Raw genomic sequence first — 14,517 nt, 5'->3', positions numbered from 1 at the left:
AGCATCAAGGCGCTACAAAAGGTGATTACAACCTGGGGGTGCTATTATTGTGAGCACTTTAAGAAGGCGATTGCGGACAGTATCAATACAGCCTTAAGGATGTCGCAGCGCTCAGGTGCTGTACCAAAGGTCACGCTGAGTAAACGCACAACAACTATGGCTACAAGCGGCACTTCCCAGAAAACGCAGTTCAAGAAGAGCGAGAGACCTGCTAAGGATAAAGACAAGGAAAAGGCCGACTCCAAAGCGGAGATGAAAGCAGCCTCGCAAGCAATACAACCGGAGACTCCTGGAGGTAAAGCGCAGGCACAACAGAGGCGTTCTCACTCCGAAAGTGGAACAGCTAAGCATGCAATTACGGTACCTGTCGCTGGCAAGGATCGGCGGCAGCCCACTGTGACAGAGGCTTTCGCTGGAAGAAATCAGCAGTTAACCCTGGCCGCTGGAGGTGCCTCGGGTGCCTCGGGTCCAAACTCAAGTCTGAATGCGGAAACTCTCCTCGCTGACCGCGAGGACGCAAGCACGGCGGTTGCTAAGCAACCGGGGCCTGAAGCGCTCACACCTCTAGCGGGAGACGCACAGGGGCTTGGGAATGCAGCGGAGGTTGCCGAGGAGGCTGTCGAGGACGCCAGCACGAACAAAGACGGTAATGCAGGCGGAGAAGCAGGATCAAAGACGGCGAATAACGCAAGTAAGCTTAGTACTACCCAATCAAAGGAAATATTTGAAACAAACATTAACACTGCCCAAATGCTCGAAGCTCTGAATGAAGTAAATCTAGTGCCAACGCCCGTGGACAGCAGTGTAATGATACAGTCTATCTGGGGCAGTATGAAAAGTATTCAGAGCCACACATCAAAGGGGGCAAAAGGGAGGAGAGTATGCTCCCCGGAGAGGGAAAAGTTCTACTCCGTGACCGAGGGGTCAGACTCTTCATTGCTGGGATCAGAGGAAGAGGACTCTAATACAGACCTATCATCTGGGACAGAGTCTGAGAGATCCCTCTCTAGCGAGCACAGAAATAGGGAAACACAAAAGAGAAGAAGAAGAACAATGATAAGGCGTGACAGAGAGATGGACAGAGCAGCAACAAGTACAAATAGAAAGCTGTTATGGGACTATGGTAGTGCTTCCAAAATTTTCCAGGATCAAGATCTGGGAGTGGCACCCGAGACTTATTCCTTAAATGCCCCTAACGAGTTAAATGATATCCCGCCTCAAGCAACTTTGGATGGTATGTTCTCTATGCTGAAGCAAATGCACTTAGAAGCTCGCTTAGAAAGCAGACGAGCAAGGCAGGATTCAAAGAAAATACAAGCGAGCATCAGGAAAATGAACAGAAAATATCAGGAAGTTGAAAGTAGAGTGGAACAAGTAGAAGAAAGAACTGGGAAATTAGAGGATGAGGTTACAGATTGGCAGAATGCAAGAGCAGAACAAGGGAAGGCGATCGAAGACGTGCAGTGGAAGCTGGAAGATTTAGAGAATCGCCAAAGACGGAACAATCTTCGCTTTCTAGGCATAGAGGAAGGACTGGAAGGGAAGGACCCAAGGGGGTTTATGGTTAAACTGTTAAAAGAGGCATACCCAGAGGCGCAGTGGCAGTGGGAAGTCGAAGTGCAGAGAGCGCATAGATTTCCATTAACGCAGAAGGGGGGAAGTGGCAGTAACCAATACAGCAGTAATCAGAATAGATTGCCTAGGGCAATGCTGGTCTTTTTTGGTAATTTTTTGGCTAGGCAGGAAATCTTTGAGACTGCAAGGCCAGAGAGGAAAAAATCAGCTGAGGGGATTACCTTTTTTACGAGGCCCGACTTCTGCCATATTACCGTGGAAAGGAGGTGGAAACTGAGACAGCTTATCACTCCTTTTCAACGACAGGGCTCAGAAGCATACTTGATGTATCCATCTAAGTTAAAAGTGGTTACAAGGGGCCGCACCAGAATGTTTTTCTCGGAAGTAAAGGCAGGAGAATACCTTGCAGAGATTACAGAGCTTCAGAAAGGCAGGATGAGCAAGGAATCAGAACCAGCATAGGTTAAATAAGAAAAATATTAGGCATATTGTATATTGGGTTTCACGATGGTAATATGGTTAACTAGGGTGGGAGAAGGAAAGCGACACTACAGTAGCGCGCAGCCACACATAGGTCAAAATTGACCTATTTGCCTGTGACAGGGGGGGGGGCTAGCAAGGGGAGGGGGGGAAAGGGGGGGTTGGGGGAGGGGGGGCAGGAAGGGGGTGGTAAAGAGATAAGGTTTTGTACAGCACAAAATAAAAAGGTATGTAGACACACAAAGGTGGCAGGAAAATATCTTGAGGATTTGTTTTTTGGTCTTTTTTATGAAAGCAGATGGCATTAAGAATTACTACAATCAATATATGCGGGTTAAATGATGGGGGTAAAAGGCAGAGAGTAGCGGCCATGTGCAGAAGGTTAAAATTGGATATCATATGTCTGCAGGAAACACATGTGAGGGGGAAGGATAGGTATCTTATGGATCAGCTAGGGTTTGATGTATTAGCACACACGCACCAGGATACCAAAACAAAAGGAGTGGCCATACTGGCAAAAAAAGGTTTGATGAAAGTAGAGAGAAAGAAGGAAGACGTGGATGGTAGATGGGTGATGATAGAAGGAGAAATAGCCGGATGCTGCTACACAATTGTTTCTGTATATGGTTCCAACGAAGACGAGCCTGATTTATTTGAGTATCTAGATACCGAATTGCCGTTATGGACCGAACCTATAATTGTGTGTGGAGATTTCAACATCAATGGGCTAACAGGGTTGGGTATGAGGGGAGGGGGGATGAAGGGCGAGCGTAAGAAGAGAGTAAGAAAAGCCATTGTCAATCTAATGAATAATAATGCGTTGGTAGACGTTTGGGCGGCATACAATCCTATAGGGACAGGTAGTACTTTTTATTCGGCCCCTCATAAAAGTATAGCCAGATTAGACTACTTCTTAGTCTCCAGTCCATTAGTATCAGAACTGAAAATAGAAATATTACCCCGAGTTTCCTCAGATCATAATCCACTGGTGTTGACTATCTCCCGGAACCACAATATTAGTCACAAAGAGTACCACTGGACATTTGAAAGAGGGTTGCTCAGAGAAGATGACTATGTTTGCAGAATGAAGGTATGGATTACACAGTTCTGGGAGGTAAACAGAGGTACGGCAACCGCAGGCATGGTTTGGGATGCATTCAAAGCAGGGGTAAGGGGGGAAACACTGGCTTATACTCTGCATAGGAGTAAAAAGGAGAAAATGGAGTTAGCCAGTAGGCTACAGGATTTAAGGAACCTTGAACAACAGCTTATCCAGCATGTTATAAATCAAGAACCTCTTGAGCAGGTCTTACTAGAAATAGAATTGAAGAAGGCAGAAACTGGGGAAAGTTTAGCTAATAAAGCTGCGGCTAATTATTTGGCAAAAAAAGAAAAGTGTTACGAGTTCAACGAGAGGGTTGGACACATGCTCGCAGTGCGTATTAGGCAAGACCTGGCAGCTGGGGAAATTAAAGAAATTAAGAATAAATGTGGAAAGGTTGTAACCAAGGTGGAAGAGGTGAGGGAGGTGTTTAGAGAGTTTTATTCTGAATTATACGATCAAGACGTGGGTAGTAAGGGAGACGAGATAGAGGACTATTTGGCTGGCATCCCACACAAGGAACTGTCCTTGGAAGATAAAGAGACTCTAGAGGCACCACTAATGTTGAGTGAACTACATAATGTGGTATCAAAACTCCCCCCGGGGAAGGCCGCAGGACCTGACCAGATACCGGCAGAATTTTATAGGACGTTTTGGGATACACTAGGGATAGATATGTTGGAAACTTTAAGGCATGCACAGATAGGGGATAATACACCACAGTCATGGGCTGGTGCAAGTATAGTAGTTATTTTAAAGAAGAATAAAACACATCTGGATCCTGGCTCTTATAGGCCGATTACGCTTATGAACGCAGATGCAAAAATATACTCTAAGGCTCTATCACAAAGACTTAGTAGAGTAATTGAGGGGCTGGTATACACAACACAGCATGGCTTCATACCAGGTAAAGGCACTACGGAACACACAAGGAGAATGATCACCATATTGGATGTCATGGGAGCTGCAGGAGACCCTGCCTCAGCCATCTTTTTGGATGCAGAGAAGGCCTTTGACAGGGTCTCCTGGTGTTATTTGTGGAAAGCCTTGGAGTGGTTTGGGATTGGCACAGGTTATATACAGGCTATAAAGGCATTATATGCGGCTCCAACAGCGAAAGTGAGGATTAATAGAGGGTATACAGAGGATATACATATAAAGCGTGGTACAAGACAGGGCTGCCCGGCCTCACCACTGTTATTTGCCCTATATCTAGACCCTTTTTTGCGAAGGTTAGAAGGAAACTCGAACATTCTCCCGATTGGCCTACATGGCTATGCATATAAGACACTTGCATATGCGGATGACGTGGCAGTGGTCACACCGGATCCAGGGTCAGCCATTATTGAAATCGAACAGGAGGCTACACTTTTTGGCACATTTTCAGGGTACTCACTAAATAAAGGAAAAACACAAATAATTAAAAATAACTGGGTAAACTATCATGACATAAGAATTGCACCTGAAGTCACTTATTTAGGGGTGAAGATCACATCCGAGTTAGATAGTTTAGTTGAAACCAATATGAGACCACTGTTGGAGAAAATTAAAACAAACACAGAAAGAATGAATAACTTGCATTTGACCTTAATGGGTCGAATAAATGTCATAAAAATGATAACATTTCCTAAAGTGCTGTATTTACTTAGATCCATTCCCCTATATTTTGAAAATGGTTGGTTTAGCAAATTAGAACTGATTTTGAATAAATTCATCTGGGTGAAAGGGAAAACAAGAAGAGCATACAGACACTTGACGGTAGATAGGGAAAAAGGGGGCTGGGGAGCACCAGACTTTAGGCTCTATTATTGGGCTGCGGTATTACAATACAGTAAGGTGTTAATAGGAGGGGGAGGTCTGGAGCAAACAACGGATAGTGAGGTGGGCTTACCTAATGTGTATACCGTATTGCTGGGGGAGGAAGCTGAGAATGGTTTTTTCAATACTACTGAATTTACGTATTTCAAACACACGAGATTTAAGACGTTGAATGCAGTATATAGGGTGTGGAAAGGAGTGGCTAAAAAATTAGGGCTAGGCAGATTTAATATCTATACAAGTTTGTACACAAATAACTCATTGCCGAGGGAGATCTTTAAGGATGCCACTATGTCTGATTGGTACAATAAAGGTATAATGCAGATAGGGAACTTATTGGATGTGCAGGGCAATATCATGCAGTTTGGAGCACTTAAAGCAAAATTTGGTTTAGAGCACAATAGTTTTTATAAATACTTACAAGTGAGGAGTTTTCTAACACAAAAACAAGGTGGTCCGCTTGGGATGCAGCACTGCAAGATTATGGATTATATAAAAATAACCACCAAATGTACAATAAGATATCTCTATGCAGAACTGAAAGGAACTAAGTCAGATGAAAGGGCAAAATTTTCACAAAAATGGATGGAAAAATTGGGCTCAGGCTCAGAAATTTTTCAGGAGTCACTAGATCTGGGTAGAACGGTGCTATGCTCGGCAACCCTTCAATCGCAACACTACAAAACATTATTTTCACTTTACCATACACCGGCTAGAATTGCCCAGTGGGGTGGAACAACAGGAATAACTTGCCCACGATGTAATGCGAGCGGAGCAGATATTGTTCATATGTTTGCGCAGTGCCCACAACTATTTACTTTGAAAATGGCGATTGAAGAATTTTTTGATAAAACGTTTAGGATTAAGATTAAGCTATTAGATGAATTAATCATTTTAGGGGTGGTAGGCATGAGGGAAGCTATGCCAGTAGAGTTTATTTTTGTTTCAATAGCAGTGTTCCGCATCTGTATAGCAAGGAATTGGCTGAATAAGGCTCCTCCACTATTTGCAGACTGGATTGCTAGTCTCCTTACTATATATAATTTAGAAAAGGCAATATACGACAGGAAAGGTAGAAGGGCTAAGGCCTTAGGCAAAAAAATATGGCAACCAATTATGACGTGGAAAACTAGCAGGATAATTCTAGAATAGTGCAACAGAAGTTTGATTTGATTTGTTTTGGAGGACTGTCTTTTGGTTTATTATATCTGTTTATGATATGAAAATTTGTATAAAAACAATGAAATGTATATGTACTATATATCCACCTGAGAAATTGGTATGTGCTGTAATACATACGTTGGAATATGTGGAAAAATTGTGGAAAAATTTTAATAAATATGTTTTAAAAAAAAAAAAAAACTCCAGAGAGAGGAATATAAAACTATTGCCACTGACATAGGGAAAAGGCAGGTAGAGTGTACGAGTTAGGTGATGAAACAGGAAAGATATTGGCCTGGCTGGACAAAAAAGAGCTCTAGTCACTGAACTAATGACGGAGTCAGGGGAAGTGTCAGTAGATCCACAGGAGATAGCTAATGAATTTGCCAATTACTACTGCACCATCTATCAAACACATACCTCCCTCCAAGAAGAAGATTATAAAGCACTGCTCATTGATATAACACTCCCAACATTATCAACTGAAGATATGGAACTATTGGACAGTGATATAACTAATGACAAGGTTGTCCAAGCCATAAGAAGCCTTCAATCTGGAAAGGCAAAGGGCAATGGTCTGCCAATTGAATTGCATAAGCTGAAACCAGACAAAATTGTGCCATATTTAAGAGGCATGTTTGAGGAGAGCCGTGACTTGGGTATACTGCTGCAGGATCAGAGGGTGGCCACATTGTAGGTAAGCCCAGAAAAAAGTATTCCTGGTACAAACCAATCTGGTTACTGAATGCTGAGCCCAAATTATTGGCCAAACTACTGGCCGTTCGTCTGGTTCAGGTTGTCAGTAAGATAGTGCACCCGGACCAATCGGGCTTTATGCCTAACAGAAACACAGCACTCAACCTGAGGAGGCTTAACGGGTGTTAGGACGTCAGGAAACTATAAGAGAGGATGCAGTAATGGTGTCCCTGGATGCCACTATGGCCTTTGACACTATAGAATGGCCATACCTCTTAGCGCTACTGGGTAAGACAGAATTCGGACCAAACTTTGGGTAAAACTTTTATATTCGGAACTTCAAGCACAAGTGGTCGTCAGCAATAAAAAATAAGTGGTCCTCTTTGATCCGCATAGACCCCATTATTCCGGGCCTGAAATGGGCAGAAAACTGGGAGGACCGCATTTCCCTTTATGCAGATGACATACTATTGTATTTGGTTTCACCCAGGTCATCGCTGCACAGAGTCCTTGACACATTTACACATTTTGGCAAATATTCAGGCTATATAGTCAATTGGAGTAAATCCCTGATCTATGTCTTCAGCAGAAGGCTTCGTCCCCTGGCAAAAGACTGCCCAGTGCAGGAAGTGAAAGAAGGATTTCAGTAATTGGGGAGGTATATATCAGCGGACCCCAGGGCTAGCTATGAGCATAATCTACTGCCCCAGCTACAATGACTGAAACAAGATGTAGGAAACTGGAAGACTCTCCCAATATCGTTACTGGAATAGCCGCTCTATTTCAAATGATGTTGTTACCACACTTTCTCTATGCTCTGCAAAACTTCCCAAACCTGATTCCGCTGAGATACTTTAAAGAGGTGGAGAGTGTGCAGAGAGAACTACTCTGGGATGGACATCCCCGTACATCACTTCCAAAATTGGTGAGGGGATGGTACAATGGGGGATTTGGGCTCCTGGAAATTATAAAAATACTATTAGGCTGCCCACCTGACTGCCATCAACCGATGCACATATCGACATTGGGATGACCCGGGCTACAGAATGGATAAATGGCTACTACCAGGTGGAGACTAATATGGCACTCCACTCCAAACCCACAAAATTTCATCTGATGGGACCCACCAGGCACTTAGTACAGGTGTGGCACGCAGCCACTAGAAGTATGGGTTAGAGGCAGAAAAATAACTCAGGCCACTCCCCTGTGGGATTCAGAGCAGCTGGGCACCATGAGGAAGACACAGGGATTTGATAAATGAGATATAATCGGGATCTCAAAGGTTGGCGACTTATGGAGGGAGCGAGGGGTTATACCATTCGCCACCTTCCAACGGGAATACGAAATGGCAGACACAAAACATTTTCAAAACCTACAAGTGAGGCACGCTCTGGCATCACTGATACCGAAGGGGGAGTCCCCCCCCCCGGAGGCCTCGCCCCTGGAGTACAGACTCCTTGATGGCTACATGCAAACAAAAGCTATATCCTTAACATATAAAAAACGGATTAATAATGCCTTAGACCCCCTGGGAAAGGTCTGTGGGTGCTGGGAGAGGGACATTTCATAACTAGATGAAGACAAATGGCAGGAAGAGATGGCCTCCCCCAGAAAGATAGCGCTCTCAGCTCAAATAGGATTGGTCCATATAAAGATTCTTCATAGAATATATGTTACGGGACCAACACTAGCTAAGGTGGCCAGTAGAGAAGATTTGGGGTGCAGGAGGCAATGAGGCCAAGAGGGTACATTTTATACATATATTGTGAGAGTGCACATATATTGAGAAATACTGGAAAGGAATCCACCTTAGCTTGAAGGAAGTAATTAGGGTACAAATGGATCTTAATGTCAAAAGATACTTGCTGAATATCTGGGAACCCACAGACCTGAAGAGCAAAGAAAAAACATGGATGACTGTGACAAGGGAGTCTGTTGGGAGATACGATACCCGTAGGACCTACCTGACTCCTCACCGTCTCTTTCCCCACAGCAACCAGAAATAGCACAGTTTTGCCTGCCCGAGTCCGAGACGGGTCCGTGTTACTTTAACTGGGCGGAGTTCGCAGGAGTCCCGGCCCATTTCACTGACGTCACGGAAGCGGAAGATGAAACACCCGGTACACAGAAATTAGAAGTGTGTTATTCACCCGGAGGCGTAGAGTGCGGAAACACGGAGGAGAACAGCGTATCGAGGAGAAAGAGCGAAGCAGTCGAGGACGAACGGCTGTAGTAAATTCAGGAAACTAGATTAAATCTACAGTTGAGTTTATTGATATAATCGTCCACACAGCTAATCATCTGCCAGCTCTCTCTCTCTGTCCAGAAGTCAGTTGATCCAGTCATTGAAACAAAACATTCCATTACTGACAGATGCAGTGACATCATAGATACTATGACAGCTGTGAGCATGTAATCATGTATCTGAATAAGCTTGCATAACAAAAACATAAACATAGAATATAACAACGGCCAGCGAGTCCAAAGAGTGAGAGAGGATGCCTGTCTTCACCAGCCCGGAGCCCATCGGAACCAGGAGGCCAACGACACCACGTTCTGCTCAGCCACGCTTCCGGAGAAGTGTGGCTAGCACAGGTGCGTTCCTGTATAGCGGGGTGGGCGGGGAGGAAGGTTTAGAACCGTTCAGACAAACACCGACTATCCCCTGCACAACCCTTCCCGAGCACTATCGGCACCCGAACTGTTAAAGCGTGCTACACCGAGTGACTCCTCACACCCTATCCCTGTGTGCCTTAAAATACACCTCCGACTAAAAAAGGTTTCCTTTCTGTTTATTCCTTTGTTTATGGTCATCCACGAGCCTGAGGCATCCTGGAGAGGCGTTGACGTGGAGTAAGAGGCAGCGGATCCCCGGAGAAGGATCAAGAAGTCTCCCTTCCATATTATCGGCCCAGACCGAACAGAAATAAATTGCTTAAACCAATAAAACCGCAGTTAACAAAGATAACGGTCTCCTCTGTTCCATCGATCCCGCTTACAGTGGTGGAGAATGCGGGCATAGAAACCATCTGTAAAGAGAAGATGGAGGAATTACTACAACATTTAGTCAAAGGACAAGAGCAGTTGGGATGGGCCGTGGAACAACATTTAACATCCGCCCAAGCAGACAGAGAAACATTTAAGACCACTATCTCGGCCCAGATCGACGGGCTACAGAAGATGATTACAGACCCCGTCCTGTCCCAATACCGAGAAACCAGGAGCCCACATCCCAGTACGTTGGGAGTAGCGCTGCAAAAGTACATACCCAGAGAGGACCCGGACGCGTTCCTTTTCAATTCTGAACGTGCCACCCATGCCTGTGGCTGGCCAGTGGAGAAATGGCCATTTTTCTTGGCACCACTGTTATCCGCAGAAGCTCAGGCGGCATATCAGGTCGCAAACCCCTCAGGGAATGTCCCATACACCACCATAAAAACAATAATACTGGACCACTTGTGTCTCGATTCCGAGGCATATCGCGTCCGATTCAGGAAGGAGAGTGGGGTACCTGGGGAGAACCCCAAGACTTTGTTTTTCCGATTGAAGAGGGCAGCCGACAAATGACTTACTCCTGTTACCTCATCCAAGGATGACATTATGGACAAGATATACTTGGAGCAGTACTTAGAGGCCTTACCTTACAACACACAGAAATGGCTCCGCCAACATTCCAATCTGACCATGACGCAGGCCATGGAAATGACCGCCATATTTGCTAGAGCCCAACCAAAGCCTCACCCCTGGGAACAAGAGAAACCCAACATAACCCCTATAGTGAAAACGGAAAGGAAATCCAGGATTGCGGACAAACTTATACCCCACAGGTTCTAGAAACCGGATCTACCCAGCTTCCGAGGTCCTCAATGCTTCGAATGCGGAGTCTGGGGCCATATAGCCAGGCTTTGCCCCCAAAGAAAAACCATGGAAGTACCCATGGAAGTGGGGTATCTCCCTAAACCCGTCTTCTATTCCGCAGAACTCGGAGGAGCCTATCATGTGAGTGTGAGGATGAATGGGGAAGACGTAAAGACCCTTCTTGACTCTGGGTGCAAGCAGTCCGTAATAAAAGGGGTCCTAGTTAAACCAGAACAGGTGGTCCCATATTCGTGGGTCAATATCAAATGAGTCCATGGAGACGTTAAACCTTACCCGATAGCAGATGTTAGCTTAGATCTGGAGGGGGGAAGAAGTGTACTGTTAGAGTAGGAGTCCTGGAAACCCTGCCCGAGGAGATTATTGGGACATATAACCATAACTTTACAGAACTCTTCACACACATCCTCAAACAACCTCCCCTCATACAGAAAGATGGAAAAGGCCCGGCCATACCGGCTTTGTTGTCTCCAGAACCCTGGACCATAGACCGCAGTTTCAAGTTTGCACAAGCTAATGATAGGACACTGTTCAACGCCTGGGAGCAGGCTCATGGTACACAGGGTTCGACAGATCCTCGTTATCCCCGTTTTTTGATCAAAGAGGGCTTACTCTATAGGCAGGGATGTTCCTCCACCTCCCTACAATTGCTGGTTCCTGCCAACAGGGCCAGACATCCCCCAACAAGCAGAGCGCCTGTAGCCCTTTCAACGAAAACTTAGGGGGTGAGAACTGCTACCTAGATCCGCAACTTTAGGCCTCCCGTCAGCCCCACATTACAACCTATTAGATGCCACAACTCGTTCTATACATCCCAAATTCTATTTCAGGCCTCCAAACCACATTCAATGGATAACTTCCCCTCCTTCAAAACAATATCAGGTGCCCCACCCCCCCTTAATTTCTCCAGCCCAGAAGAGGCCCCCCCCGCTATCCAATCTCCGGGATAGAGTCTCATGCTACCCCCAGTGCGCAATCAATGCATACATGAAAAAGTCAATATACTTCACGTGTACTGCCGCCGAGTCCTGCGCTGCCAATCAGTCCGGGCCCCCTCACCCCATGTACGGCGAGGCTGACAGACTACGAGGTCTATTCCTGTTAGGGGGCCTAAGATCCCCTCCGCTGCCGACATCCTCTCCCCGCTGAATCAATCGAGGGCGGCGCCCCCCAATCCGGGCCCCCGACGCACCCAAATGTTCTTCCAGCCAGGAATGGACATCCTCCAGGGAGGTGAAGAAAAAGGATTTCCCATCTGCCAACAGCTTGAGTTTTGCTGGGAAAAACATCATGTATTTAATGCCCTTTTCCAGGAGTACTTTCTTCACTCCATCAAAGGACCGGCGTTCCTGTTGGACCTTCAGCGTGAAGTCCGTAAAAAGATGGATGGTAGCATTGTCGAGCCGCAGATCTCCATGTTGGCGGGCTGCCTGTGAGATAGCATCCCGATCTCTATAGTTAAGGATCCGTGCAATAATTGTCGGTGGTGGGGCCCCCGGGCGCGGCGGAGGGACCGGCGCCCGATGGGCTCGCTCAATAGCGAAGAACCTTGAGAGGCGTTTGGGGTGTAGGTGTTTGAGGATGAGGTCCTCTTCTCCGGCACATGCACCACACGGATGTGGTTTCTGCGGACCCTTCATTCCTGATCCTCCAGGCGGGCCGTCACCACCTTCTGTTGATGCGAGAGGCGTTGGATCTGTTGCTGCAATTGTTTGGTGGCACTCTGTAGTTCCGCAATGTCCGTTGCATTTTGAGTGGCTTTCTCTGATGTTGTATTCAAGTCTGCCCTTTGTAGCGCCATCTTGATAGATACCTTGTCAATCTTAGATTCCAGCGTAGTCCCCAGCATTTGGATGGCCTGCATGATCGATGACAAGGACGGCTCTTGCACTTCCGTCAAGGCGCCGGCCTGCGCCTCGCCCCACCGCCCGTGGCAGCCGGGTAGTTGTCCATGGTGTTGGTCTGGGTCGTCGTGGATTTCTTGGGCCGCATGACCGTATCTGCAAACGCCAGGCCCACCAACCAGGGGGAGGAGGGGGACCTTACTCACGTAGACCCGTTGGTACCTCTCCAGCCGATCCTCCAACGTTAGCACTGCGGTCTCTCAGGCTCTCTCGCCAGTACAGTAGCAGAGTTCACCGTCGGTCCCTCATTCAATGCGACCCCTCCATGCCGTGAGCGTCCCTTCAGCCCACATGTGGGTGCAGCATTCCAGGCCTGACCATCCAAGAGATGCTCTCACCACTCCCCCTGATCATGCGGCGCCGATCTCCCTGGGGCGCCTTCCACTCCCGTCCAAGCGTCGTGTCGGCCTCAACCCTGCTCTTCGCCTTCCGGCCTCCACTCGCGGCGCCAGTTTGGTCCCACCTCTGTACAGGGCCCTGCTCCTGCCTTGCTCCTCTGCCCCCTCAGCGCGTCCACTGCCGCCTTTGCTGCACAAGGATCCCGAAAGGCAATCCACACTGTCCTACCCCCTTAGCAGCAGTCTCACCATAGTGAAGGCCACTGCCAGGCCGCTCACCTGCAGGCACTCCGCTTGCTGTTGTGGGCGCTTTCTTGAGGCTGCCACCAGTGCCCCCGGGGCCTGCACTGCCTCACTCTTCTCTCGTCACCGGCTCCCCCACGCCGTCCAGGACCCGCACAGCAAGCCGCCGGGCCCTCTCCTCACCGGGCACTGGGGTCCTGGGCTGGCAAAACCACACTCTGTAGGCCCCCGGGGCCGCCGGATCACAGGCGGTCACTGCGGCGTCCTCCAAATGGCCCGATGCATCCAGGGCAGAGCACCCAGCACCGGAGCTCCCCAGGTGCCCCCCGCAGCCGCCGGGTCAGGGGGGCTGCAGTCGCGATGTGTGAAGGGCGGTTTCAGTCCGTCGGTGTGACCACCACTCGCCTGACTCGTGCCGCTAAGATAGTCCCTCCGCCGCCGGCCTCGGGATCACGCGAGGCCGGTGCTCGGGATGTCTCTCTCCACCAGGCAGGCCTCAGGAGGCCCCGTTCTGTAGGCGGCCGCTGCGGCACTTCCACGTGGCCAGGGAGGACCGGAGCAGGATCGCCCAGCACCGGAGCCTATCTCCCACACAGATCTAGCCTCCAGGAATGTGGGCTACAGGATAAATTGCGGATGTCTGGGGCCTTTGGGAGTTCCTCGCGGGAGCCGCGTTAAAGTGCGGCCATCTTCGGTGTCGCCAGGCCACGCCCCCCCAGGACTCTTGACTCTTGACCAGTATCCCCCTTCACATAGGCCCCACACAAAGATGGCTTCCCAACTTTCTAGACGCAATGGGACTGGTGGGCGCATGGAGGGTGCATCACCCTGGGGATATTCAGCACACCTTCCATTCAGGGCAGATAATAGTCTATCTGGGATAGATTATATTCTTACCCCGGCGGCTCAGATAGGTAATATACAGGAAATACGACACCTAGCCCGGGGTATTTCGGACCAATTACCGCTATGGCTGGGGTAGCACTTGGCGAAAAGCGAATGGGCAGAATAGCACTTGGTACCTCCGGAATCCGGTTGTCAAGAAAGAATTTTCTACAGTTATTGAACATTATGTCCAGAAAAATGAAGATTCTGTAAAGTAAAAACAAACACTTTGGAAGTCCTTCAAAACAGTCGTAAGGGGCCAGGCAATTTCCCTGATTGCCGGGGTGCGAAAAGACAAGATTAAAGAGCGAGTCAGACTAGAAGAAGAGATTCTCCAAATAGAGGAGGAAGCAGCGGGACCAGGGGAGAAGGAAAGACTCCACACATTAAAACTCCAGAGAGAGGAATATAAAACTATTGCCACTGACATAGGGAAAAG

Source organism: Lissotriton helveticus, chromosome 8, assembly GCF_964261635.1.
Source record: "Lissotriton helveticus chromosome 8, aLisHel1.1, whole genome shotgun sequence".
In the NCBI taxonomy this organism is placed as follows: Eukaryota; Metazoa; Chordata; class Amphibia; order Caudata; family Salamandridae; genus Lissotriton; species Lissotriton helveticus.
This window is presented reverse-complemented; position numbering follows the sequence as displayed.